The 26848-nt window shown below is 43.1% G+C and overlaps 1 long non-coding RNA gene and 1 pseudogene across 1 annotated transcript; both read right to left on the bottom strand.

Annotated features, from left to right (window-relative positions):
* Positions 1-7617: 7617 nt before the first annotated feature.
* Positions 7618-10213, bottom strand: LOC104864800 (annotated as a pseudogene).
* A 2022-nt stretch (positions 10214-12235) lies between these two features.
* LOC104864759 lies at positions 12236-18134 on the bottom strand. Its single transcript, XR_780983.1, has 4 exons — positions 16834-18134; positions 16586-16742; positions 15849-16132; positions 12236-14749 (listed from the first exon to the last, which is right to left on the bottom strand). It is a non-coding gene; the product is annotated as an uncharacterized LOC104864759 (long non-coding RNA).
* Between the last annotated feature and the right edge of the window lie 8714 nt (positions 18135-26848).

Genomic DNA, 26848 nt, shown 5'->3' with positions numbered 1-26848 from the left:
TGCCCCTTCAGCTGTTTTCTGTGGAATTAGGAGGGTGAACAACATGCTTTCCTCTCCATGACAGCTCAACATGATTTACAGTTAAACCAAAGCAAACCCAGGAAAGTAGAAATGAGGGGAGAATTATTCACATTCACATTTATTTCTGAAGAATCTGTCATGTCCTAGGAACCGCAGACATCGAAATATATTTTCTCATTTAATCTTCCCACCAATTCTTCAGAGAAGGTCATAGTTTCCCCCGTTTACTGCCAAGACACTGAATCTGAAGGAGGGGCATTAATCTCCTGAGAGGAACAGGACTGAAGACAGGTGAAGTTAATGTGTGACTCCAGGTCATCCTCTCCTGGTCCTGTGCTTTCAGTTTGACACCTTTACCCCCTGGACTTTGAACTGAAACATTCTTACTTGAATCTCTCTTATGTCTCCCTTCTAACTTCTCTTCACAACATGGAATGTATTCCCCTGGTTTTAATTCGAGGTGTTCTGTGTTAGCTTTTCTGTGTTTTAATTTGAGGCTACTGTTAAGCTTTTCCTCACACAGAATGAATACCAGAGAGAGACAGTTGAGAGGAGGAAAGATTTATTCTGGTTTATGGTTTTGGAGATTTCAGTCCATAGTCAACTGTGCTGACAGCAAGGCAGGCCCTCCTGCTGGAAGCGGGTGGTAGAGCCCAGCCTCTCACCACCTCAGGTCAGCCGGGTGTGAGGGAAGGTAAGAGAAGCCCAAGGAGAGGCCGAGGAGGAGATACAGTCTCCAAGGCTACACCTTCAAGACCCACTTCCGCTCACCAATCCCTACCTCGTGCTTCTGTCACCTCCCCATCCCGCCGCCCTACCCTGACCTCCTCGGTGGGTCCTTCCAGTCACGAGGTGAAAGCCCTGGCGTTGCATCACCTCTGAGCACCGTTGCTGTGGGGACCGAGCCTGCCACACCTGAACTCTGCAGGGACATTTCAGGTGCCAGGTGGAGAAACGCCACCACGAGACCCAGAACGTTTGGGGCCCCCCTGACAAAGTGTGGGGCAGCCTAAATAAAATGTGTGAGACAGACTGATATGGGCCCTTCCGTCGGGGTGACGAAGGCTTGTTCCGCTCCTGTCTCCCGTTCCAGCTCACACCTCACCAGATCCATCTGGGGGCGGTTACGTCAGAGAACCTACCTGCTTGTCTCTGAGGATGAAGAGAAGGAATTATCACCCCCGCTTTCCCATGCATGACCGCTACTGAATCACACCATTACCACCAGGAAGAAATACACTCGCCTCCCAGTCTTGCCCTGTGAAGAATCAATCGACCATTAGCCGTGAACGTCAGCGTCAGGCCTCTTTCACTTGCGCTATTCCTAGGAGCAGACCCCCATGGGTTCCCATTACAAAATTCCTGGCCCCGCCTCGGGCTGTGCGCTGAGGCACATTTGCATTTGCATTGATAACCTCACAGGGGCATTTTTAGGTTAGCTGGAGTTACTCCAAGCACAAAGTCATCCCCAGAACTGACTGGTGACTCGGCAAGCCCTCTGGCGAACACAGGTCTTCAATTAAAATTTTCATTCCATGGGTCCACTCCACTTGGAGCGGAGAGCGTATATTGTCAATGGAATCACCCTGTGCGACCGTTTTGCGCACTGCACAACAAGCTGCAGAAGTATATGTTCCTTTATAAACGGCTTTTAAAACACAGATAAAATCAAATCGCAAAATTCAATTGCTATGATTCATATTTATCGAACAAAATAATCGCACCATCTGTAACAAACGCAGTGTTTAAAGAATTCAAAGTACTTCTTACCACACTTTCTTTCGGCCTGTCTAGATTTTTCTGCCTCCGGAGTCGTCCGTTTCAAAGTCTTTATCACTGCATAAAACGTATTCACACTCTCAGCTATGCCAACGGGGAAGAAATCCTCCAGATTCGATTTAGTACAGTATGAGGGTTATCCATGCCCTGCTTTGCAGCTTTACTAGCCTGCCTACTTCGATTTTATGTCTCTCAGGTCCAAATTACTTTTTTAAATTGTAAATTTATAGTTGTATAACTTTTTGGAGTGCAAAACAATGCTAGGGTTTATAAATACACCATGGAATAATTAAATCAAGCTAGCAAACCTATCTTTCATTTCAAGTGCTTAACATTTGTCATGGTAAAAATTCAAATGTGCTCTTTGCGATACCAAAATGTATAATTCTGTGTTATTAACTATATTTACCGTGTGGTGCAATAGAAAGAAAACAAACATTCTCCTGCCTGACATTGCGAATGTCTGGACGGCATTTCCTCACCCCCATGAGCCTTATTCCCATGAGAAATTGCCCCTCTACACTCTGCTGTGAGTTTGATCATTGCGGAGTGCACATCAGTGAGACTATGTGCCATTTGCCTTTTCGTACCTGTTTCTTTCAGTTGCTATCATGTCCTCCAGTTCCATCCATGTTGCTCCAGATGACAGAATACCCACCTTTTTAAAGGCCAAATAATATTCCCTTGTGATTTATACCATATTCTCTTTATCATTCACTGGTTGATGGATGCTTCCGTGGATAGCATGAGCTGTCTGTAATTCTGCAATAGTCATGGGGATGTAGACATCTTCTGACACCCTGACTTCACATCTTTTGAGTGAGTGAGATCACTGGGCCCTGTGGTGTACATCTATAATGCACATCCCGAAGGCTCATGTCATCACAGATGGTGGTTTGAAAGGTGAGTGGGTCATGGGCGTTATGCTCCTTGGTGGATTAAGGCATTGGTGGTCTACAGCTAAGTGCTCTGTTGGGAGGTGGGATCTCTTGTCAGGGGAAGGTCACGGGGGTCCCCTAGAAGGGTCCAGTCTCCTCCCCCACTGCTGCTTTCTCTCTCTGCTTCCCTGCGAGGATCCTCTGCTCTCTTGCGCCTGCCTTGGAGCCTGGCAACCACAGACTGAAACCATCAACCAAAGGAACCCTCTCCTCCTTTTAGTTGTAGGTGTCTCTATTTGGTCCCAGTGAAAGAAACCGGATGAAGACATTAGGCCAATGGCAGGCCTGTGTTTAGGTTTCCGAAGAAGCCTTCAGTCAGGTGGCCACATTGGCTGCTCTCCCCACAGGGCCCATGGGCTCCCTTTAACCCATATCCTTGCCATCCTGCTCAATGGCCACTGCCTGGAGATAAAAAACACTCTGAGGGCACGAGATGTTTCCACATTGTAAAGTTAGTTTTTATTTCCCTGATGAAACTACGCCAGGGAGAGGTTTTGTGATCCCCCCGATTGCAGTCTGGAGGTATTTCTTTTTATCTTTATTTTGACTAGTACATATTTGTCACATATAATGATCACATGCATCATAGGGACTTTACCTGTGCCTGATATATGTCAATTTAGTTCTCCCATTCCCCTCCCCTCCCCTCAACTCTGCTTCCCCTCTCCATTTATGAAACTCTGTTTCCATTTTTCCTTCCATTCTCTAGTTTTTCCCCCGTTCGCTTTCTTCCCTCCTCTGCCCTGTCCCTTGTTCCGTTTCCCATGCAAACATGTTCTTCCTACTTCCCAGTATCTACCCTCCATTATGCTTCTTATTTACCCTTTGGTTTCTCAAGGAGAAAAACAATTTGATATTCAAATTTCGTGTCCCATTTATTTCACTTAAGATTATGGCCTTGAGGTGCATCCATTTTTCTACCAATGACTCAATTTTTCCTTCTTTGTGACAGAGGAGTACCTCACTGTATATAAATATCACATTTTCTTTATTCATTCATATTTTGATGGAAATATGGGCTGTTTCCAAGATTTAACTATTCCAGAAGAGGAATCACTGGGTCAAATGGAATCTCTAGTTTTAGAAGGCATCAAAATCCCTCATTTGAAGTTTTATTACAATAAAAACAGCATAGCACTGGCAAACAAAACAAAACAAAACAAAAATAAACAAACAAACAAACAAAAACAGGCTGAAGGTCAGTGGGACAGAATAGAAGAAACAAACAATTTTAAGCACATTCAGCCGCCTAATCTTTGACAAAGGAGCCAAACACCTTCACTGGAAGCCTCTTTAATAAATGTATTTTTTTTCTATTTTAATGTTTTTGAAATTGAATGTAACACATCTCAACTAGTTGCTAAGACACTCAGGGCTGTTTTTGTTTCTGTTTTTTTTTTATTTTCCTTTTCTCTCTCTCTCCTCAGACGGCTGTCATTCATTAATTCAACAGGTAGTTTTATAATCAATGTTGTTTCAAGATCACGAGAACCCTAAATAATTATTTTAACTCTATAAAGACACCTTTTCATATCTTCTTGTCCCTTTTTCACCATCACTAGGTATAACCTCAGATGAATCTCTCTCATCTTGCTTAAAAATCGTGCAGGATAAACCCTTCACCTCACTGCCCAAGAGTAATGGTTATACAGAGTATTTTCCACCTTTTCTAAACACATCCTCCCTGATATTGAAATTGTTGATGACAGAGATTTTGCTTTCAAGACTTTTTTCTCTCTTAGCCATGCCCACTGGCCACCTAGCACTGTGCGTGCGTCATTCTATATTTACCATCTGCGTTGATGTGTGTTGAGTGAAATTAACAAAAACGCAAAGTCGGCAGATGCAGTCTCACCCATCCTACATTTCGTGAAAGAAGTTGCAGAAGGAACATCAGCTACTTCTGACATAATTTGGGGTGACTGGAGCCCTGTGGAGCTCATTTCCTCACTTGACTGTCAAAGCTGGATCTGGAGTAAAAGGAGGTGCAAATTATGGAAAACATTCGAACTACCTGAGTTCATGTCAAAACTAAAGTGGAAATTTTGCGCATCATTTTGTTTGGTGAGCTGACAAGACAAGATGGGCATTTCCAAAAGGGAAGCAAAGATGTATGTGTCCGTACTGCGTTTGGATTCTTTCCTGTATTCCAAGGCTCTTTCTAATGTCCCATGAACAGCCCTGGCTCATATTGTCTGGCTAGCTCAAATAGAGTTAATTCTTTCCGATGGAAAGCTCTTGCATGACAGATGGTTCACATGTCTGTTTAACAACTGCTTCATTCCAGTTGCCATCATTTTAGAAAATAACTTCTAAGATGGTGACTTCTTAGTGTTTTGATAATGTAATGTCAAATGCAATTCTTTTTTTTTTATTTTGAAGTTTGTATGTTTCTGCTTAACATGTATGTCTGTGTGGGAAGGCATATGGATATTAGATACGAGTTACCATTTCTGTCTGGATAGAACCAGTTCCCAGCGCCACCCAAGTGAATGGGTTATAAATGTTATGGTTTTATGTATATTTATATCTATAGGAAATTGATTAAATAATTCATTTTGCATTTTATGTGACTTGGGGAATTCTTTTTAGCTCTGAGTTACTATTTTAAAAAGTAAACTGCTGTGGAACAAATGAAGCAACTTCCCCCATCTGGGACAATTCATTACATTAGAAACTACACATATCGGGCTGTAATTACTATTTAACATTTTGTTAATCATTGTTTAATAGCCGCATGCACTCACACACAGATGTATTAAACTGTAACCTACAAGCTAGAAAATAAAGGGAGGAATTTGCATTTGACGTCACACTCGGTGAGCTTGTGTGAAGACAGATTTGATACCCAGCACTGCCAAAGAGGGAACAGAACAAATACAAAACCCCCAAAATTCATATTAGCTGAGATTTTATAATACTGTGGTACTAATAAACTGCCTTCCTAGTTCAGAAAAAATAGAACTACTTAAATCAGTCTTTAAACGCATAACTAATGTTTGCCTCACAGTGTCAGACACTGTCTAGGAAGAGCTCTTGTCTCTCCGTTGTCCCATCCAACGCACCTCACGTGCAGAGGTCGTTCCCTGGCGGCTGACTCCGCGTGGCGTCCTCAACCCCGACTCGCACGGATCTGTCAGACTGAAAGCGTAGCAAGAGAAAGGAGGCACATATTTTTGAATCTAGGAATGAGTTTTCGTCTGTGATTTAGTTTTTAAAGTTTTAAAGATATTTTTAATAAAACATCATTTGCCCAGGATATTAATTTATTTTTGTACGGAATGGCAAAACCAATAACATGCACAATCAGAAATTCTGTATTCTACCATAGGTGCCCCCCACGAAAGGGAAAAAAGAATGCTTCTGTTGCTCAGTTCCACAACAGCAAAACTTGGAATTTACCTGGTTTATTTTAAGATACTTCAAATTTCTAGTATTTTCTCATTCAATATCCAATTATTCTGTTTTCCACCTCAATGCATATCTCTGTGTCTCTTTCCTGTGGGGTAGAAAAAGATAGATAGCTATAGGTGTAAATAGTTCTCATGTTCTTTCATGTGGAGGAAAACGCACACCTCCCCGAGCCTTAGAGACATTTCTGGTGGATTATGCACACCTCTAACAATATTAACAATGGCTTAAAAGAAAGAAATAAAAAGAAACTTGTACAGGAAGGAAACAGACTGTGAAATCCGAGGAAGAAGGACATTCTGAAGGGAGAAAGATAAAGATCTAGTAAAAATATTTCTAAAGAAAAAAATTTAAGGCTGGGGATTTAGCTCAGCAGCTTGGTGACCTGCCTTGCAAATGCAAGGACCTGAGTTCAATCCCAGGTACCAAAAAAAAAAAAAAAAAAAAAAAAAAAAGAGAGAGAGAGAAAAGAAAAAAATTTAATAACCAAATTATTCCTCAAGTGTTTAGGATTTTTACATATGAGTTACAAAGTGTTAGTGGTGGTTTCTGTGTTGTCCTCTGCTAAGGGCTCTGCGATAGCAAGAGTTTACATTTTCTGTTGTTTTTTATCTTTATTAAATTTATTGGTACTTTGTAGGTATGCAATACAGATACGTTCGTCATTGGGATCTTGACCTTTACATGACTTATCAGGTTCTGATTTTTCCCTATTCCCCGGCCCTCCCTTCACCCCCTCCACTCTTTCCTGTTTACAAAGACTTTGTATCCATGTTTCTCCTTTTCTCATATTTCTTCCTTTCCCTTTATGCCTTTCCCCTGCCCTTCCCACTTCCTCTGCTCTTTTAGACTTTTTTTCCTATTACACAATATCAATTATACATTTTAATCCTGTTTACACTTTTACTTCTTTACACCAGAGAAACTCTTCAGTATTTACACATGTAACTTATTAATTTCACTTAAGAGTATGACCTCAATGTTCATCCACTTAGCTATAAAGGTCTCTAGTTTCTTGTTCTTTATGGCTGAGCAGTACTCCATTTTATTAAAAACGACAACACATCTTCTTTATCCAGTCTCCAGCTGATGTGTAATTAGGCTGTTTGTTTCAGCTGTTACAAACTGTGCCCATATAAACATGGGTCAGCATATATCGCTGTGATGTGATTCTTTTAATTCTTTTGGAAGGATCCTAGCAGAGGAATAGCTGGGTCAAATGGGACTTCTGATCCGAGTTGTTCGAGGTATCTCCACATTGATTTCCACAGTGGTGGCCCAGTCTGCACTCCCCTCAACAATGAAGAAGGGTTCCTTTCTTCCCACAGCCTCACCAGCATTCGTTATTAGTTGAGTTCTTGATAGCAGACATTCTTAATGGGGTGAAGTGGAATCTCAGTGTTGTTTTCATCTGCATCTCTTGAATGACCAGCGATGTTAAACATTTTTTGATATGATTATTTGCTGCTTTTACTTCTTAGTCTGAGGAATGTCTATTTATTTCAGATGCCCTTTTTTTTGCGACCATATCACTGATTTATCTGTACTCTAAAATAATTAAATAACATGCACCTTCCCACTGAGCAAAGTGGCTTAATGGGTCATGGCCAGCATAGAACTTGGACAGGAAATTCTTTGGCCTTGATGCTTCTGTTTCATGGAAGAACCGCATTACATGTGTCCGTTGCTTCCACGCTTTTATTTGTTTCCTCCAGTTCCATCTTTCCCTTAACCACCAGAAGATCGATCACCCTGGGGTCTGTGACGTGGGCATTCTTCATACACATTTCTCGGACTTTATCCCGTCCCTGTTTCACAGGGATGGCTAGGTGGAATAAGGTCACAGTGTTCGGCACCTCCGGATACCAGGCGCGGTAGAGCTCGCACACCCTCCGCTTGGCCTCGTTAATATCCCGACTGAAAATGGGCTTCACGGCGGTGCTGGCTGCAGCAGCACCCTGCCTCAGACCGCTCGCAGCCGTCTTGCTGATGACAACTCCCCGCTTCTCGCCGTGCGTGCGCCCGAACCCAGATGCCCATTTTTGAATTGGGTCTTTATATTTGGGGGGTCTGATTTTTTTTTTAATTCTTTATATATTCTAGATAGACTTTTGTCTGAGGAACAGCTGCTAAAAATTTCTTTCCACATTGTGGGTTATCTCTTAGCTCTCCTTGCGATTTCTCTGGCAGTGCAGAAGCTTTTAAAAAAGATGAGATCCCAATTGCTGATTCTTTGTGCTAGTTCCCATGCTACTGAAGGTTTCTACATAAAGTCTTTTCCTATGGTGATATCTTTAAGAGTTCTACCTAATTTATCTTCCAATAAATTTGGTGTTTCTGTTTTAATATTTAGATCTTCAATCCACTTGGATTTTAGTTTAGTGCATGGTGAAAGACAGGGGTCTAGTTTTAATCTTTGGCAGGTTGCAATCCAGTTTTTCCAACACTATTTATTGAAGAGGCTATCTTTCCTCCAAAAAGGGTGTTTGGCTCCTCTGTCAAAGATCAGGTAGTTGAGTACGTCAGGAGTTGTTTCTGCATCTTCTAATCTATTCCACTGATCCTCAGGTCTGTTTCTTTGCCAGTACCATGCTGTTTTTGTCACAGTGGCTTTGTAGTATAGTTTCAAGTTGGGGATTGTGATATCCCCTGCCATGTCTCTGTTGCCTCTAATTGCTTTTGCTATTCTAGGTCTCTTCTGATTCCACATGAATTTTTGGATTGTTTTCTCTAGTTCTGTGAAATATACTGTTGGAATTTCAACAGGGATTGCCTACTCAGTACTGAAAGATTTTTTTCTCCTGTATTCTCTTCTGAAAGTTTTAATTCTTTAAGCTCTTATACTTAGGCTTGCGATTCACTTCAAGTTAACATTTAGATATGGAAATAATATTTTTTCAATATGAGAACCTAGTTGTTCCAAAACCATAAAAATTTTTACTTTCCTTCTTGAAATTCTTTGGCATTTTGCAGTCTATTTCTAAATTCTCTGCTGAGTTCCCCAGGTCATTGTTTCTCTTCTTTTGCTAATATTACATATCTTAACTGTTATAGCTTTAAAGTGGAACTTGAAATCAAGTACCTCAGGCCTGTTCCTTCTTTTTAAAATTGCTTTGATTTGTCCCATATAATTTGAATCAGCTTGTCAAATTCTATCCTAAAAGCTTGCTGGCATTATTTTAAAACCATTGATAAATTCAGGGAGAATTGACACCAGAATAGTGTCTAGTCTTCCATTAGATGAGCAAATTATCTCCATTAATTTTGGTTACTAGTCACTTGTAGCAGTGCTGGTTAGTTTTCAGTGCAGATTGTTGTATGCAGTTGTGAAGTTTGTCCTCAAATGTAAAAAAAGTTTTTATTGCTATTAAAAATTGTGCATGTTCATTAAACGGACATATATTGATTGATTTTTTTAATGGACCAGTTTGGCCTAGCTCATTCACTTACTAATTCTAAAAGTTTTTGTGGATTCCTTATGATTTTCTATGGACACAATTGCCACTTCTTGTTCTGAGTTGCATGTGTCCTCCAGTAAGATACTTGTAACCTTACCACATAGTCATATCTATGAGTTTATCTGGAAAAGGAGTCTCAAAGATTTAATGAAGTTAGGACGAAATTAGGAGGGTGGGTCACCACTCAACACGACTGGCGACTCATGAGAATGTAGCCCCGTGTGACAGCAGTGTGCAGAGCGAGAGTATCCCGCGAAGACAGTGACCCTTCGTACCTGCACAGCTACAAACCAATACAAGTCCACCAGAGGCTTGGAAAAGATGCCACATCCTCCTCCAGAAGCTGCAGGAGAATCAGAGTCCTTCACTTTTAAACCATCCCGTGTTTGTTACTTTGTTATGGAAATCTTGTGCAACTAACTAATGCTGCCTGTATATAAAAAGTTTTCTTTGTTGCCTCAATCTCTATGTCTCTACTTTCTGTTTCTTGTCTATTACAATGGCCAGAATTCCCAGTACGATGAGACATGGAAATGAGACACGGGACTGAGAAGCTTCGCATTTGCTTCCATCCTGGTCTCACTGAGAATCCACAACTTTCCCCATTGCCCATGCAGCTGGATGAGTTTGGGCTGATAGCTAAAAGGTAGATGTTTTTTAAATCAGGTTGAGAAAGTTCCCTTTGCTTCTTAGTTTACAAAGAATCTATTAATTTTTGTTAAAATGCATCCATTTAGATAATCACATAGTTCATTTATGTTCTTTTAAGATGATCACAGATTTCCAAGTCTTTCCAAATGAACCAATCTTGAGTTAAAGGAACAAATCCTACTTTTAAAGGACATATTACCTTTTAAAGTATGCTTTATTGAGTTGGAAATACTTAAATTTTTAATGATTTTTATCTCTATAGCCTGTAATTTTCTTTATTTGGGTGGTATTTTTCTGTGTATTTGCACTGACCTCATAAAATGGGCTTTTTGGGTGAATGTTCAAACTAGAAAAGAATGCGTGTATTGCAGTTATTAGTTTTGGTGGTAAGTACCATAGTGTTATTAAGATCTTCTATATCCTTACTGTTTTTTTTAACCCATTCACTAACATCTTAAAAAACATTACCTCAATGGTCTTATTATAGTGGAATCCACTGATCTTTATAGCTCTGGACTGACCTGGAAGCTCTTGATCTGATACAATGTTGCAATCATAAAAAGATAGCTAAAATGTCAGGCGAAAGTTGTTACCTATAGAGCCCTAGTGTTGACCTTCACCATGCAATATATACTTTACCTCTGTGGCCACTGTAGGGAACTCTAATGGGTGAGAGTAAGCTAGATGGCTGTGGATCCAGACTGGAAGAATTCCACTGGATGAGAGGCACAGGTCTCTGGGTGTTGGGCTATAGCAAATCACCCAGCAGAGGTAATGTAAGACTCTGACAAGGCCTAACTGCCTGGTGGTCCTTTAGGGTATGCCGTGCCCACAGAAAGAAGTTTCCTATACCTGACCTGGTTGATACCAATTAGCATGAGAGGGGAGTTGATGCTCCGCAATGGAACAGGAAGGATTTATATCTCTACTTCACCTTCTGAAGACTCCAGTGTCTGTGGCTGCTCATGTGGCTCCCGATAACATTCATGGATGGGCAGTGGCAGCAGCTACCACTGGGCAAAGACATCAGAAGCCCCCAGCTCCTCCAGGGCGAGGTCTGTGCTACTCTACCTGGAAAACAAACAAGATGAGTGGAGATGAGAGCAGCAGATGGTGGGCATCGAGACTGCAGGGGAAAGGAAGTAGCTGATAAATGTTAGTGGAGTGAGTTTCAAGTTCAAGCGTTACTGCTTTCTAGATTTCCCATGGCATAAATCTCCACTTAGACAGAATCATAATTGGTTTGTAAAATATTCCTCTTTGTTGCTCTTTCTGTACTCCTGGTGGTGTTCTCTGGGATCATTTTCTGATGAACTTGTTAAACTGTAACTTTGTCTTGGGATTTGCTGCTGGGGAAATGTCAGCTGTGTTAGTAGTGTCTCCTGTTGCTTAACTGTATGATTATGATCTGAGAAGTGCACATTATGGGATATTTTCTCTGTGTAATCACAGTGTGTATTTGCTGGGTGATAGAATCTTCTGGGGCCAGTACTGTAAATGTTGAGCAAGACGTTACACAGTGTGTGTCTGTCTATCTTCTTGAATAGAAAGAAGGATACAGCCTGTTTCTGAACACTGGGTTCCTAAAATACCATCAATGTGCCAGGTCTCTGAATTGTGTTACGGCTTACTTGCTGGCTCACACCCATCTAACCAGGACATCTGCAGGACTTGCGAACTCCTGCTCACCAAACCTGATTAACAGCCCATCATCTCCTTTAGCAAAACAGTCTTTATTAGCTAGGAGCACATGGCATGTGCCTCCGGTCAAATGGGAGCATTTCTGAGTATCTAACAGCTTGTGTTGCCTCTAAATCCTGGCCAGAGTGCTGGGATGGACTTGTGTAGGCCCCACCTCAGCCTCCCTTCTTCGGTGGTGATTCTGTAGATTCGACTCAGGACCTTGTGTACATAGGCAAGAATTCTACCACTGAGCTGTGTTATTAACCATACTTTCAATTTTTTTTAAACTAAGTTTTTTGGTACATTTTAGGTATGCAAGATATACATTCATCATTAGGAATTTGTACTTTTACATAGGTTTCCTGGGACTTGTAAATGGAATCATTGTGTGTGAGAGAAATTCAAGCATGGCTGAGCCAAGTGCATCGCACGCACCTCTCCTAGCAGGCTAGGGGATACTCAGGAGTTTGAGAATGCTTACTCTCATGTGTTGAGACTTTATTCACTGCCTCCATCACTCACCCAGAAGATCACCTTATGTAGAAGTAGGAGAGCATCAACCAATCATGTTGTGCCCAGCATACAGTGTCCCTCCCCTAGCTCCTTGATTATATAAGCAATTGCTCTGCCTATTAAAAACAGAAACCTTCCTGGAGTCTGCCTGGTGATTCCACACCTAACCCTCCTGATCTGAGCTTCAGAACCAGAGTAACTGTAGGACAACAAACAGACAAACATCAACAATTGTGGTTAATTCATCACCCAGTCTAGGGCCCGCAAAGTCATCCTTAATTCCTTTCCTCTCTGAGCTCACAAACTGATGACTGTATCTTCTAAATGTTTTCCCAGATCCCTCTCTCCCTTCTAGTCCTGACCGCTGTTCTGTCTAAGGCCTTCACTATCTTTATGCGAGTTATTTAAGTTGCCTCTGAGTTGGTCTTGCTTTTTCTAGTCTTATGTTTCTCCAATTCACACTTCTTTCAGGCAAATTCAACCGCATCTTTTCCCCGTCTTAAAATTCCTTGACCTCTTTCCACTCTAACAAAATAACATGGCATGACTTCAGGACTGGATTGACTGCCGTTTTTTCTACATTTCTCAGCACTTCCGCTGTGTGTCTAAATTGCTGGGATGTCTCACATCAGTCATGCCTGGACTTCCTACCAAACATCCCGTTCTACCCTACTTTCCTATTACCTTTTACTTGCAATTTTTCCTTTCCTCTCTCATGTCCATCTCCATATTAATTCACAGCCCAAGCATTATCTCCTTCCGGAAGCTTTCTAAAACTCCTTGTGTTGTGTGGATGACTCATGCCCCTGCTACCACAAGATTTTGGGACAATCTCTATTTCATCAGCTAGCTGTCCATTCCTGTAAGTATGGAACCCGAGAAAATCAATTTATATAGAGAAAAGTTTTATTTAGCTTACAGTTTTGGTACTTTCAGTTCATGACTGCCTGGCCCTGTGGTTTTGGGGCTGTGGCAAGGCAGCAAGTCATGGCAGAGAGTGAGCCAGAATGAGCCATTGGCCTCAAGCACACCCCGGTGACCGGAGGACCTCTCACAGGCATGCCTCATGTGCATCACCTCCACTGCCTCCTAACAGCACCCGGCTAAGGTAACCCTCTGACTCAAATTCCAGCAGCCACCTCGACTTACTGCTTTCACACCCACTCCCCTTCGCTGCCCTTGTTTCTAAACTCCAGCATGTGCTAACGTCCCCTGAAGACTTGACGAATGAATAAATTCACATACACACGATCAGGATGACCACAGGAGACTCTTTAAATAAAAGAACCCCCATTCACACATGCTTTGAATAAGGTGAGCCCAAGTCATTCCCATCTCAAAGGCCCTCTTGAATATAACTAAGTCCCTCTGAATAGGAGCTTACCACAGCCAAAGCCTATAGTGTCTCGTCAACTTGAGATCAAAGCCGACCCATAAATCATTGTTGCATCATGAAACTACTAGGAAAGCAATTCCCAAAGGGGTTACACGTAGCACGTGTGAAAACTGGAGTCATTTATTTTATCTCCTCCAAAATCATGTAAGCTGGGTTGGGGATTTTAGCTCAGCAATTCCACCACCTGCTTCGAAAGCTCAAGGTCCTGAGTTCGATCCCGGTACCAAAAGAAGAAAACAAAACAAAAACAAGCAAACAAACAAAAATCTTGCAAAATCATGTAAGTAATGCAAAAATGCTAAGAATGTTTTGAGCAAATAACAGTAATTTTTCAACAAATGTTAAGCTCCATTAACATGAAGAGATGAATGAAAATATGCTTCTGTGGAAATATGTGGCATCAAGACAAACATAAACAAGGCAATCCTGTAAATGTATCAAGAATCTACTAGATTCCGAGTAGGAAAAGTATAGCATTAAGCTATATTCCCTGTTACCAGTGCACAAAAATGTAGCAAAGCAAGAGTACTAGTTGATTTCTTTTTCACGTTTCCTTTGTCTTTACTCCAAAGGCATACAAAAGATAAGCACTGGTGTTGTTATCATATAAGAAGATTAAGAGACCAAAATTTAATTCTTACTTTTTGCATTTGCCAAACTGTGGCTCCTCTTTTGAGTTGATTGGAGTAGAGAAAAATGTGCTGATGTAGTTTGGCCACTAGAGGGGTCACTTTTCTGAAAGGATTGTTTTCTGTAGGCAAAGTTGGCGCACAAGGACTCTGAGTGCCTACTGTGTGGAGAGCCCAGAGCTGAGATGAAGAGGCACACTCACTTGTGTGCTGGCCGTGTTGAGAGTGACAGGTTTCACACCGAGATTTTTATAATAAAATGTACAAGTTCTGTAAAAGAGAAATATAAACAACCAGAGAAACACAAGTAAGGTGAATCCTGCTATGTATGTACCTCATCAAGTGAATATTAAAATCGAAATCTAGAATTTTCCAAGAAGAATTGGAAAAATCAGTACTGGTTTTCAGGTCCCAGAAGGCAAATGGGTTAATTCTAAGTTTCACAGCGAAGTGAGCCTTCTAATACCCTTAACATGGATCGATCGCAGGGTGTAGAAGTGTCTGATGAGCACCGGGTATGCGCTGGACCCTGAGGGTCAGGCCTACTCTCACTGCACCAGCCCTGCTGGGTCACAGCAGATGTGGAAGAGGACATGTGCCAAGCACACCTGAGATAAAGCCCTGGGGTCTTCAGACCACGTGGAGGTGCCCCCCCCCCGGCCCAGGTGCAGGCAAAGCGCCCCAGAGGGGTGGACCGCTAAGCAGAGATGGCACGAATGTGCAGGAGACACCCGGTGAATATGAGGTGAGAGGAGGAGACTCGAATCTGAAAAAAAAATCATCTGTCAAAACCACATCCAGGAGGGAGCATGATTTACAGAGGGGTTTGGAACAAGGAGGAGCAGTGTGAAAAGATTCTTGGCTCTTGGGCACTGAGAAAGAGGGGAATACAGCACAGCGGCTGGAGAGGTCCAGAGTTTGCGAACCTGGGACAAAACTGGGGAGTTGGCCCTGCGGCCCAGGAGGAGGAAGAATGATTTGATTACCACAGTGTGTTGGAAGGGTGTGGGCACTTGAGGACTGAACAGCATTAGGAACGGTCAAGAAGGGTTTCAAAGTGTTCACCACAGTGGTGGTACACATCTGAGGTGTTTTGCCTGATTCAAACACTGTGCTGTATGCACCTATTAAAACATTGCCTGGCACCACATTAATTTTTTTGGGGGGTACCGGGGATTGAACTCCGGTCCTTGCGCTTGCAAGGCAGGCCACCAAACCGCTGAGCTGAATCCCTGACTACCCCATTAATATTTTCAATTTTTGTTTTATGTATCAGTTAGACACATTTTTTTAAAGGAAGGAAGTGAGCAGACATTTTGGCCCTCAGGGAGTCCAAAGACATCAGATTTCTGAGTGACTCTCTCCCCACCGTCCGTCACTCAGGTTCCAGATACTGGGGCTCCACTCTCGGTGTTCCCAGGAGGAAGTGCTGCCTCGTTCCTCCCCTTCAAGGTCCTTTCCTACGCGTCCGTCACACGTTGAATCCCTTCAGTGCAGCCCTCCCGGTCTTCGGTCCTTTGCCGGAGGAGAAGGATCAATCAGGACCAAGAACTTCAAAATCAGGTACATTTTAGGTGCTGTACTTAGAAGATCTGTGCCAGAGATCCCTGCAGTCAGGTTCCAGTCCCCACCTGCCCAGTGTGCCACGCAGACCTGAGAAAAAAAGATGCACTAAGAGACAGGACTAAGAGAGAAATCTGGGGCCAGGACGACCAATGCCGGTGCAACTACCAGAGGTGCTGGGCAGCCCAGGCACTGACTTTTATTGGCAATCAACTGGGGTAAAGGCGACATGTGGTTTCTATGGAAATTAACGTGAACAAGGCTCATAAAGGACAAGACAAAGCATTCTGAAATTAGGAATAGCATAGACAAAATATACAAATGTAGTTAGAACACTGTCCTTCTAGTCTGAAGGTTTAGTTGTGGGAACGGAACTTAGGTGTGAGTCACTCTGACCTTGGCATGTAGGCTTCAGCCAGACTCACTTCTGTAAACAGCCTCCAGGTGTGGGGTTCGCTCCTCACAGCCTGCTTGGGCATCATCAGTGTTACAGTCCTCTGCAGATCTGACCTTAAATATGAAATTTATCCACCTTCAACTTACAATTTCCGTTTTAGGGCGAACAAGTGCCAGGCTCGTCCTGCGTCTTCAGTCCACTTGTTAAGGATGGCGTTATTATACACTAACATTCTTTCCATTCTCTTATTTGACCCAGGCGGGAAGTGATTTGAACATGAAGAGTCATCACTGGAAGACGTGGCTGAGGAATAGGAAAAAGTAACCCCAAGAAAAAAGAGCCCTTCAGCCACCGTTCAACGTGTGAGTTAAACTAACGTCCTCGAGTCACTCACCTCTGACGCTGACCACATTGTACACTCTGGAAGGCAACGACAGCGGAGAGAGAAAACATCAGTATTCTACCAGGCCACGAGAAGAACGTCTCCAACGACCTAGAGCTCAGAGTGTGGTGAGCAGAGCAGCACGGAACTGCCGCTGCAAGACAGAGCCACGTGGCACTGGGAGCTGAGCTTGGCATAGGAAGGTTTGCCCCGGCGATTGGAGCAGGTTATGAAGTGGCCGTGCATGGAGAGAGGTGAGTTGAAAACAGTCCCCACCAGGGCCATAAACCCGCCTCCTGGCCTCCTTGTCTCTGTCTGCTCGACCCAGCTTCGTCTCACTTGGACTGACAGAAAGGAGCTCATATAAAACGTACCTTACGCAAAGTACTTATAGGTACTCACAGAAGTACGTCGCAGTCCCGTCTCTCCCACTTCTCCCCGTCCCAGCCCCCATCCAGCCCAGGCCCTCCACAGTCTCCACAGTTTGCCTCACCGTCCTCGCCCCTTGCTCCTCCAGCAGCCCAGCCCCCTCCCCACACTCCGGATGGCTCCCTTAGGAGGGGGAGGGGAAGAATGAGAGGGAGGAGGACACACTCTGGAGGGACGGGTGCGCTTGCAACATGAAATGTGGGCCTTCTGTCATGGCGGGTGCCCAAATGCTGTTTGTCTGGGCTTGGATCTGGCAGTTCCTCATTCTCTTCTCTGCTCTCACCCCGTCGTCTGGCTAATGTTGTCCTGTTTCTTAACTCAAGCAGTACATTTCTGGCCAGCAGATGACTCGCCACTGGCGCTCCACTTTTGCCCAGGCGGTACTCAGAGAGGAGTGCCTCCTGGCCTAGCGTTCCTTCCTACTGACTCACACCTGGCCACCGTCCAGCTCTTGCCTCTGGCTTGGGGAAGCAATCCATTTCTCCTGCCCACCGACTGCTCTCAGGACTGACCGCTCCTTTTGTAGCCACAATCTTTGATCTCGCCGTCAAGCAACTCCAGTTCCAGCCTTGGACTCTTTCAGGGAAGAATCAATCACCAGAGTTTCAGTCAGCCCAAACCCCTGAGGTCACAAACGCCTAGCTCTTTGTCACTGTGTCCAGAGAGAAAGCCTGGGTTTCTGCAGCCTCCCAACACCCAGCGAGGTGCCGGGATCTTGTCCTGTGATTCCAGCAAGCCGAGAAACACCCAGTTCTCTGCAAGTGACTCTTAAACCATGCACACCGAGGCATCCTATCACACTCTGCCTTCCACTCTGGAAGCTGAGCCAGAACTCAGAGTGAGAAGAAAACTCTCACCGTGGGTGACACACGCAAAGACACACGCGTTACCTGGCTGCAGGAGAAGCATGATATAGCAGCTGCTCAAGCTCTCAAAGCCCCACGGTCCAACTGAATCTCGAAATCAGTGACTCTGGGTTATCTCTCCAGATGCTCTGGACCAATACTTTAATCAACAGTAAAATGATTCCTGTAAGACTGTACAAATTGCACTTGAATACTCCTAGTGACCAAGATATCTCTACATCTCAAAGCAAACAGAACTGTTTCTTTGTGGTGAGAACATTCAAAGTCCACTCTTGAAGCTATTTTGAAACATGAAGTGCGTTCTTCTCTGCGGTCACCTACCATGCCATAGGCCATCAGGACCCCTTCTTCAGCTGTAACTTGCCAACTCCCCCCTTGACTAAGGGCTTCCATTCCCATCCCCCCACCTCTCCCCAGGCCTGGTAACCACTGGGCTACTCCCAACTTCTATGAGACCAGGTTTTCATGATGCCACATATCAGGGAAGGTATGTGGTGTTTGTCTTGCAGTGCATGACTTCTTTCACTCAGGATAATGTCCTCTCAGCTTAAGCCTATTGTGACAAGTGACAGGAACGTGTTTTTTTATGGCTGAATGGTATTCCATTGTGTATATACATCTTTCTCTGTCCACTCATCAATATTTTGATGAATGTTTACATGGAGTCTGCATATTAGGTGGCCAGAATTTCTAACAAAACTCAGAAGAATGAAACCAAAGGTTCACTTTTGTAAAAAGTCAATTTTTTTTCGAACTCAGGACCTTGCGCTTGCGAGACAGGTGGTGGAACCACTGAGCTAAATCAGCGGCCCTAAAAAGTTAATTTTTAAGGGAGGTAATATCAGATAAGAAAGCGACAATGTGTAAAGATTTCATTATGCTTATAATCAGCAAAGAAGCCAGATAGATACTGTGACTGAGTAAGAAGAAACTCAAAGAACAGACACATCTGTAGATGGGGAATATTGAAATGTGTGTACTGAAGGAAAACAGTATTTTCCATGATGTTGCAGATCATTGGTTGAACCTTACTGGGCAGGACAGAATTTGCCTACATATAAGAGTAAGTTTGCAGTCCTATTTGTTATTTGTAATTGACAGGGCTACAAAATAGCTTTCATCGGGTGATCAGCATCGGGTAACCCAGGAATGTGTCCTCCTGAGTTTGTCACTGAAGCACAGATTTTGCCTTATTATTCTCTTGCTTTAGATGCTATTTTTCTTTGAATTCAGTAAAACAATAGTAAGCAATGGATCCAATACCTTAATGATCATAAAATTATCATATGGCTTTGAAAAGAATTTCTTCACTTTTAGATTCATAGGATAACCCCATAAACACTAAAGTTAGAGTTTCTTAAAGAAACAAGCAGGCCCCTGCAGAAGCCCTGTCTTTAGTGTACAGATCTGGAATGAGGCTGATGTTCATACTTTTCGAGCCACATTCTTCTTCTCAAGTCTTCAACCTTTCATGGTCTCCAGATTTATCTACTACAAACCCATTAACAAATCTGAGTTAATTTAAAAAATATCAACTCAATTCATAAGCCTGTTATATGCATAATGAGCGAGAGTAAGTAAAAAATGTGGGCATGCTTACAGAGGAATCATAGTGCAGTTGTACAGCGCAAGGACAGGACATGAATAAATACATCATAAGGCAAAATCTATCTCACATGCAGGCAAAAAAGTTCCTGAAACAAAATTAATGAATTGTTTTTCTTCCATAAGAGACTTGCCATTCAGCCTCCTTGGTTAAAGTCTAAGAACCAAAGAGCATAAGCTTTCTTTTGAAGCCGAGAGAAAACCTGAACAGCTTCGTTTGGATTTAGTTGCTTGCTTTTAACATTGATTGTAGAAGTCCTTTAGCTAAAAAATAAGGTGTTAGACCCAGTGAGTTTTTCTGCAGACAACACTCCTGATGTGTTGTTACCTTGGTAATGACTGTTTTGTTTTGTTGTGTTTTGTTTGGAGGCCTTGGCAGTATCCTGGTCCAGCTCAAATGCGATGAAACCACCCAGCCCTTGACCTGATCTGGGCCTTCACAGTTGCTCAGTGTGACCTTTGACACCAGAGGACCAAGAAGTCCACCACGGACCCTGACGACGCTGCCCTTTCCTGCACACGAGTTCCACGAGGCCCATGAACTCTGCTTCTGCCTCTGCGGACCACCTCTTACTGTGCCCCCCGTCACCTTCGCCACACCGCACACCGCCCCTTTCCCTCGTGAGCATCCCTAAGTCCTCTCCTCAGGCAGGCAGGCGTGAAGCTGGGAGCCCCGCCCCTCACATTACGGAGCTGCCTTGCCATGGATCACTCCAGCGCTCGAATCTTCAGCTGCTCGCATTCTTGTCATCAGGCAAAGCTGGTTCTGGAACGCGGGGTTGGAGTGCACCAGGACCTGGAAGATAATTTCAGTTTTCCTAGTTTAGCTAATTGATATAAAAAATTTTACTAGAACATGCCAGAGACCCCTGCAGTGAGTCCCTAGTCCCCACCTGCCCAGTGCGCAACACAGGGCTGGAGAAAAACTTAAGACAGAGTTACAGAGAAAGTGTGAACCGGGACGGCCGGTGCTCCTTCAGCAAAAGGCGTGGCCCGTCTCTTCCACCGAATTTTATTATTCCTCAATCAGGATAAAGGTGCAATACCCGTATAGATGTGTGGTACGTGAGGTTAGCATGGAAACAAACGCAGGCGAGGCTTTAAAGAGGAGTCAAAGCGTTTTCAGGAACAGAATCGACAAAACATACGGTTGTAATGGCAGCAGTGTCCTTCGAGCTATGAAGGCACTGGTTGTGGGAATGGCGTTTGGGTGCGATTGATCCAACCTCAGCTGCGGATGCCGTCTCGTATCAGCCCCACAGCTTCACAGGCCGTCACTCTGGTGTGGCCGTTAGCGGGGAGGTCACGTTAACCTATGTGCTCCTGCAGTGCTCAGCAGATCCTCCTGTGAGTCACGGAGCTTCGGTCACACTCGCTCCTTACAGCCAGCCACTCGAGGGATTGAACCCTTTTCAGCCCGCACTGCTCACAGCACGTTCAGGGCATAAGCAATGCTGTGGGCTCTGGCAGGAACAAGTGCTCTAACACAGAAGAAGTTAGCTCCCTTTTCTGACGTCTAGGTCCTAATTCAAGGCCTCAGTACAGACTGTCAATCTGAAGGGCCAGAGAAGAACGTTTCCTAGCCCCTTCCCAGCTCTCAGTGGCTCCTGGGCTGCCTTCAGCTTGGGCTTGCAGTTGTACCACGTTGGCTGCTGCCCTCTGAGCAGTCTCCTTTGTCTGCTGTGGCCTACTCTGTGTGTCCTCTTCTGCTGTGACAGACACCAGTTATTGCACTATAGAGCCCGTCCTAGTCCACATTAATTTCCTCTTGATCCTTATCTACCTGCAGAAGTCCTGTTTCCAAAGAAGATCACATTTTCTGCTTCTGGATTTCATTCTGATGAAATTCTCATTTTCATGAATTTCTGAGTAGCCTGGGGAAAAGTGGGGACACACACGCCAATAAATACTCTGCCCTTCTCTCTTAGGAAAGCAGGGATCTGAGAAGGCAGATTCTAGCTCCGGTTCTGGCAATCAGACTGCTGAGGCTGGAGTAATTTGATTATTGGCTATGAAATGTAGATCAAAGATGATAAAAACAGCAACAGCAAAAGATGGAGTCAGCAGTAAAATTAAAATATCAATATTAGGAAAAGAGAAGATATTTTAAACAATGGTCTGATCTAAATCAACGAAGCAAAAGAGCAGAAACCGCATAAGCAGTAAATCCAGACCTGACTCCCAACACTGTGTGGCAAAACTAGGTTTAGCACTTTCTGTGTAAGGAAGAACACTTTCTCCACAGAGGTTCAGCAGTGTCTTGAAGCAGCAAGAGGTGAAGTTGGAATTCACGGCCAATGAGAAGTTAGGTGTAAATTGGATCTTTCGGTTCAGGGACTGGAGAATGATCATACATAGCAGCCAAGACTGCAGAAAGCAGCACTGAGAGGGCTTTGACAGTGGGATTCCAATAATCATGGGGTTAGGGCTGTTAATGCTTCCAGGAAGTTCTGGACCAAGCATATCATTACCTGGGCTGGAATCCCCAGGGAGAGTGGAGCGATGTTAACAAAGACAGCACAAGACTAATTTCTGTTAATGGACACAGGGTCCTTCTGGAGTGTGAGGGTCCAGAATTTCAGTTCTTTTCAGGAACTAGAGACTCTAAAGAACAGCCAGCTGGTGGGAAGCAAGGAGCTAGAGAGACAACTAGAAGAATCCATTGAGGTACAGACCATAGAGGCCAAGGTAAATCTTTACTTTAAAAACAGTTGACTGCAATGCTGGCCAAGGGCTACAAAGGAGCTAAAGGAATATACAAATTTTGGAAAAATAATAAATGCAAGGAAAATACCATGCAATCAGTGAATACAAGGCTTCAAGAAATAGTTATATTTTTAAAATAAACAGATCTGTTCCCATATAAGGTCTGGGAGCATTCCTAAGGCTGCCTGAAGCCCAGTTTTCTTCCTTGTCAGTTGGAGAGCACAAAACATACCAGCCATCTTACAAACAGGCAAAATCATGTGACTGCTTATAACAAATGAGCTGCGAGTAAAAGCAAGCTCCGGTTGTCAGTTTGGGATGGAGGGAAAGAAAATACACTGCTTGATCTTCCTGCATGCTCTTTTCCAACCACAATGATTGTGGTGGCTAAATGTGGAAATGCTGAACCAGAAAATAGCACCAATCTGGACTCCTGGAATCCAAATTTTTAAAAATTTTATCTTATTGGTACATTTTAGGTATACAATGTAATGACATTCATCATTGGAATTCTGCACCTTTACAAAATCCATCTTGGTTCTTATATTTTCCCCATTCCCTTGCCCTCCCATCAACCCTTCCACCCCTCCCTATCAACAAAGACTTCATTTCCATTTTTCTTTTTCTCATATTAATTCCATTCCCGTCTTCCTCTTGCTGTAGAATTACATACACAAGAATCTCTCTTTTTCTCTCCACCCCCCATACTGTATGCCAAGTTGGAAAAGTGACAGAAACAAAGAGTAAAGAAAATGCATAAAACACATACAGATTATTGTTTGATGAATTTCGTTGATATAGGAAAATCAGGAAAGTAGAAGGAATTTCAAGAAATAATTTTGATGTTCAGTTGAATTTTCTAAAATTAGGGTGATAGAGCAAGAATAAAACATGCTAAATTAACAGTTTGGGTTTTCAGGTAATAAAATTCAGCCCCTTCCATCAGATAATGCTACTCTTTACCTTTTGACTCCTATATTTGGTTAGGAACTCGTATCAAAATTCTCACATTCACTGACTTGCCAAGAATTTGACCTTATTTCTAGGAAACTGATCTCACTGAAACTAAGGGCTACATTGAGTCATTTTTCTTTCCTGAAAAAAAAAATTCTATCACGGCATCCTCTGTATTGCTGAAATACATTTAGATAGAATTTGATATGAGGACTAGCTTAGCTTTTAATTTATGATAACCTTTTCTTGAGAAATTCTTCTTACACTTCTTCTAGCAACTGCCAGTGAAGAACAGCGTGTTCTCCTGATTCCAGGAAGTAGTGCTATGGCTGTCAGAAATGATGTGTTGCATCATCAGGAACAGTAAATAGGCCAATTCTTTGAAGCTGTTCCTGCTGGAAAGTGTAGAAGAATATCCACGGGAAAGTGCCAAAGTATACCTGCCAACAACTGAAGCCCAGCACAAGGAACTGTTCTGTAACTGTCCTGCAATACTGAAATATTACACTGGGAGGGCATTAGGAAAGCACGCAGTGATCCCTTGTTTTACGGGGCAAAATGTTCTGGTGGGAAAGAAGTTGTCACGAATAACCCCTTGTATTGCCAGGTTTTGCGAGTGTATTTTGTAAAACTATGACCATATGAAAGCAAAGAGAATACTCTATTAATTTTGGTACAGCTGAATGAACAAGATAATATAGTCAACGAGCAATTGCTCTGGAAAATAAAAGCTATACTCAAGTGAAACTTGTTACCAATGGTTATTCCCTAGGGTTCAAATCTTCATCGTGAAAGCTTGGATTCTGAGCGGATAAACTAACTCTCCTGGAAAAGAAGGGGCTGGAGTGGTAGGTTCAGGCTTACCTAGCAACCACCTCACCTGGGCTCAGAGAGAGGCTTGGTCGTGTCAACACAGCTCAATGAATGGAGCTGAGGTGGGGCCATGATTTGAGGAGCAGAACTGGAAAGGAGCCAAGTTAGCAGTAAGGTAGAGGTCCAAATATTCACTCTGAAATAACCATAACTATGGAGCTTGCCCGCACTGCTACCACCAGGAAGGGGGCTGCGGCGAGGGACGGGAGCCAGGAGGGGCAGCTCCGCGTTGCCCGCTCCTCCCCTGTGAACAGCGCAGCAGCACATCCCATGCGGGGCACAGCTCACTGCCAGGTCTTGGAAACACTTCTACCTCGTGCTTCACTTCATAGTTGAAGCATTAATCATAAAAGTATAAGGCATAAAGTCGTATCATTGTAAAGCTTAAAGTTTGAGAGGCTAGAACTTGGAGAAATGAATTTCTCCAATTTAATTAAGTGAAAAAGAAGGAAAATTAACCCAGTGAAACAGGCTTCACAGCCTGTGGTTGGATAGAGAGAAGGAACAGGCTCCATACTTACTGCCATTTCCCTTTCCCCGAGCTCCTGGCTCCCCAACTCCTCCAACAGGGACTTCCGTCAATAACCGCAGAGGCCTCCGTCTGTAACCAGATTTAACCCTGTAACACAAGGAGCTCCTCAAGGCAGAATGTTTTGAGTTCTATCACTAACGCCTTCTACTTAGAAACACAGCGGGTTTGAGTCTACAAGTATGTCCTGTCCCGAGTTCATACTGTTTTTGAAACATGCATTGATTTCACTTTTCCATCTTTCATATGGAATACTTATTTGCGGTACTTAATTTTTATTTTATATTTATTGACAATTCTGGGTTTTAGCAAAACTACACTTTCTCTGTTTGTGATGTCTTATTTCTATAGATGAAATGACTCTCTTCTTAAAATTACCTCTCTTCCTAAAATTTGGTCCATGGTTTTAGTTGTATCTTTACCAGGAAAATTGAAGTGCTATGAAGAGGAATTACCATCTCGGGCCACATTCTCCATCTTCCTCTTGATATTTGCTTTCCTTCGCTTTGGTTTCTGGATCCTATCCATTCCTATGTTCCCAAAGGCACACCTTGGAAACTTTCCTTTGATGCTTCTAAGTGCAGTATATATTTTTCCTCATTGTGTTTATTGGTCCGTTTTAGGTATTGCAGTGCATCTTTAAAAGTCCTTTGATCATTCTAATAGCTGATTGGTTATAACAGTTGACTGAACAGCCTGTTTGTAAAAAGTCAAATCACTTTCCCATTTCCCTGCCGGAATCTGCATAGCGGACTTGCCCAGGTCACCTGATCCCTCACCATTCTCTCTTCAAGCCAACCTGACCCGGCTTTCGGATCTTCTGCCTGCAAACCACTCTTACAGGTCCCTGTGCCGCCTGGATGGACTTAACTCACCCTCGGTGAATACCTCACAGGAGGCGCAGCCCTGTTCTGCACATTGAAGAGCGTCCACAGCTGATCTGCGAGGGCTTTCGTGATGCTGCATTTCTCCTCTTTCTGTTCCTTCTCTTTTTCTCGTGACCATGGTATGTTAGCTCTCGGACATCTTCTATATGATTATTCTCTTGGTGATCTTATTCAGCTTCATTTTTTAAAAATATTATGAAAATGAACAATTTATTTATGGTGCTCAGGATCAAACCCAGAGCCTTGCTCATGCTAGAAGTGTTCTACCGTGGAGCTACACTTCAGTGGGGAGCTTTACTGATAGTTGACTATATCTGTACCTTGTGCATCAAATAAACTTCTCAAACTAAATTTACCTCCTGATTTTCTCTTCCTAGCCTGCTCCGCCATAGCCTTCCCAATCTCTGTGGATCCAACCTCCCCAACACTACTCTTTCTCTCACCTGCCCTCCACTAAGAAAGTTTTTATCCTCTGGATTTCTGCCACTTCCCTCAATCTTTTAATCCTGTAACTTTCCATTGTAAATTTGCTAACTCCTCCACTTGTTCTTTTCTAAGCCCCAAATAGTCAGGCTTTCAAACTCACTTCACATCTAGATTGCTACGTTAACTGCTATGGATTCTGAACCTGCCCCCTAAAGCCTTTTTAAAAACTGAGGTATTCTCTGTGGAAACAGATTAAAGCAATGGACCAGGAATCACACACACACACACACACACACACACACACACACACACACACACACACACAAAAGATAAGTGCAAAGGATAAAGACCCGAAGCTAAACAAATCCCTGGGAATGAAGCGTAAGAGTAGCAGTAAATTTTTAGATGAGGAGATAGATGTATCATGGCAGACTTTGCTAGCAGTATCCTAACATATACTCACCAGTACTTTCTTCACAGGAACAATCTTGATACTGTAGTTCAGGAAAAATTGGGAAGATTTCCCATTCTCTTTTGTAGCTCCTTATGGTTAAAGAACTAAATTTTAGTGAAAGCATTGTTTGCTACTTCTAGAAAATATAGTTTAAAATATACTATATTTATATCTATATATCATTTTTGAATTTTCTTCCTTCTGGTCATGTGAAATGCAAATATGATATCTGGAGCTCCTGCAGCCATTCTGGGTCATAAGCATCCTTGAGGAGGAGGAAGAGCAGAAGCAAAAAGGA

This window comes from Fukomys damarensis, unplaced genomic scaffold, assembly GCF_012274545.1.
Source record: "Fukomys damarensis isolate Sample0158 unplaced genomic scaffold, DMR_v1.0_HiC HiC_scaffold_38, whole genome shotgun sequence".
Classification (NCBI taxonomy): Eukaryota; Metazoa; Chordata; class Mammalia; order Rodentia; family Bathyergidae; genus Fukomys; species Fukomys damarensis.
This window is presented reverse-complemented; position numbering and strand designations above follow the sequence as displayed.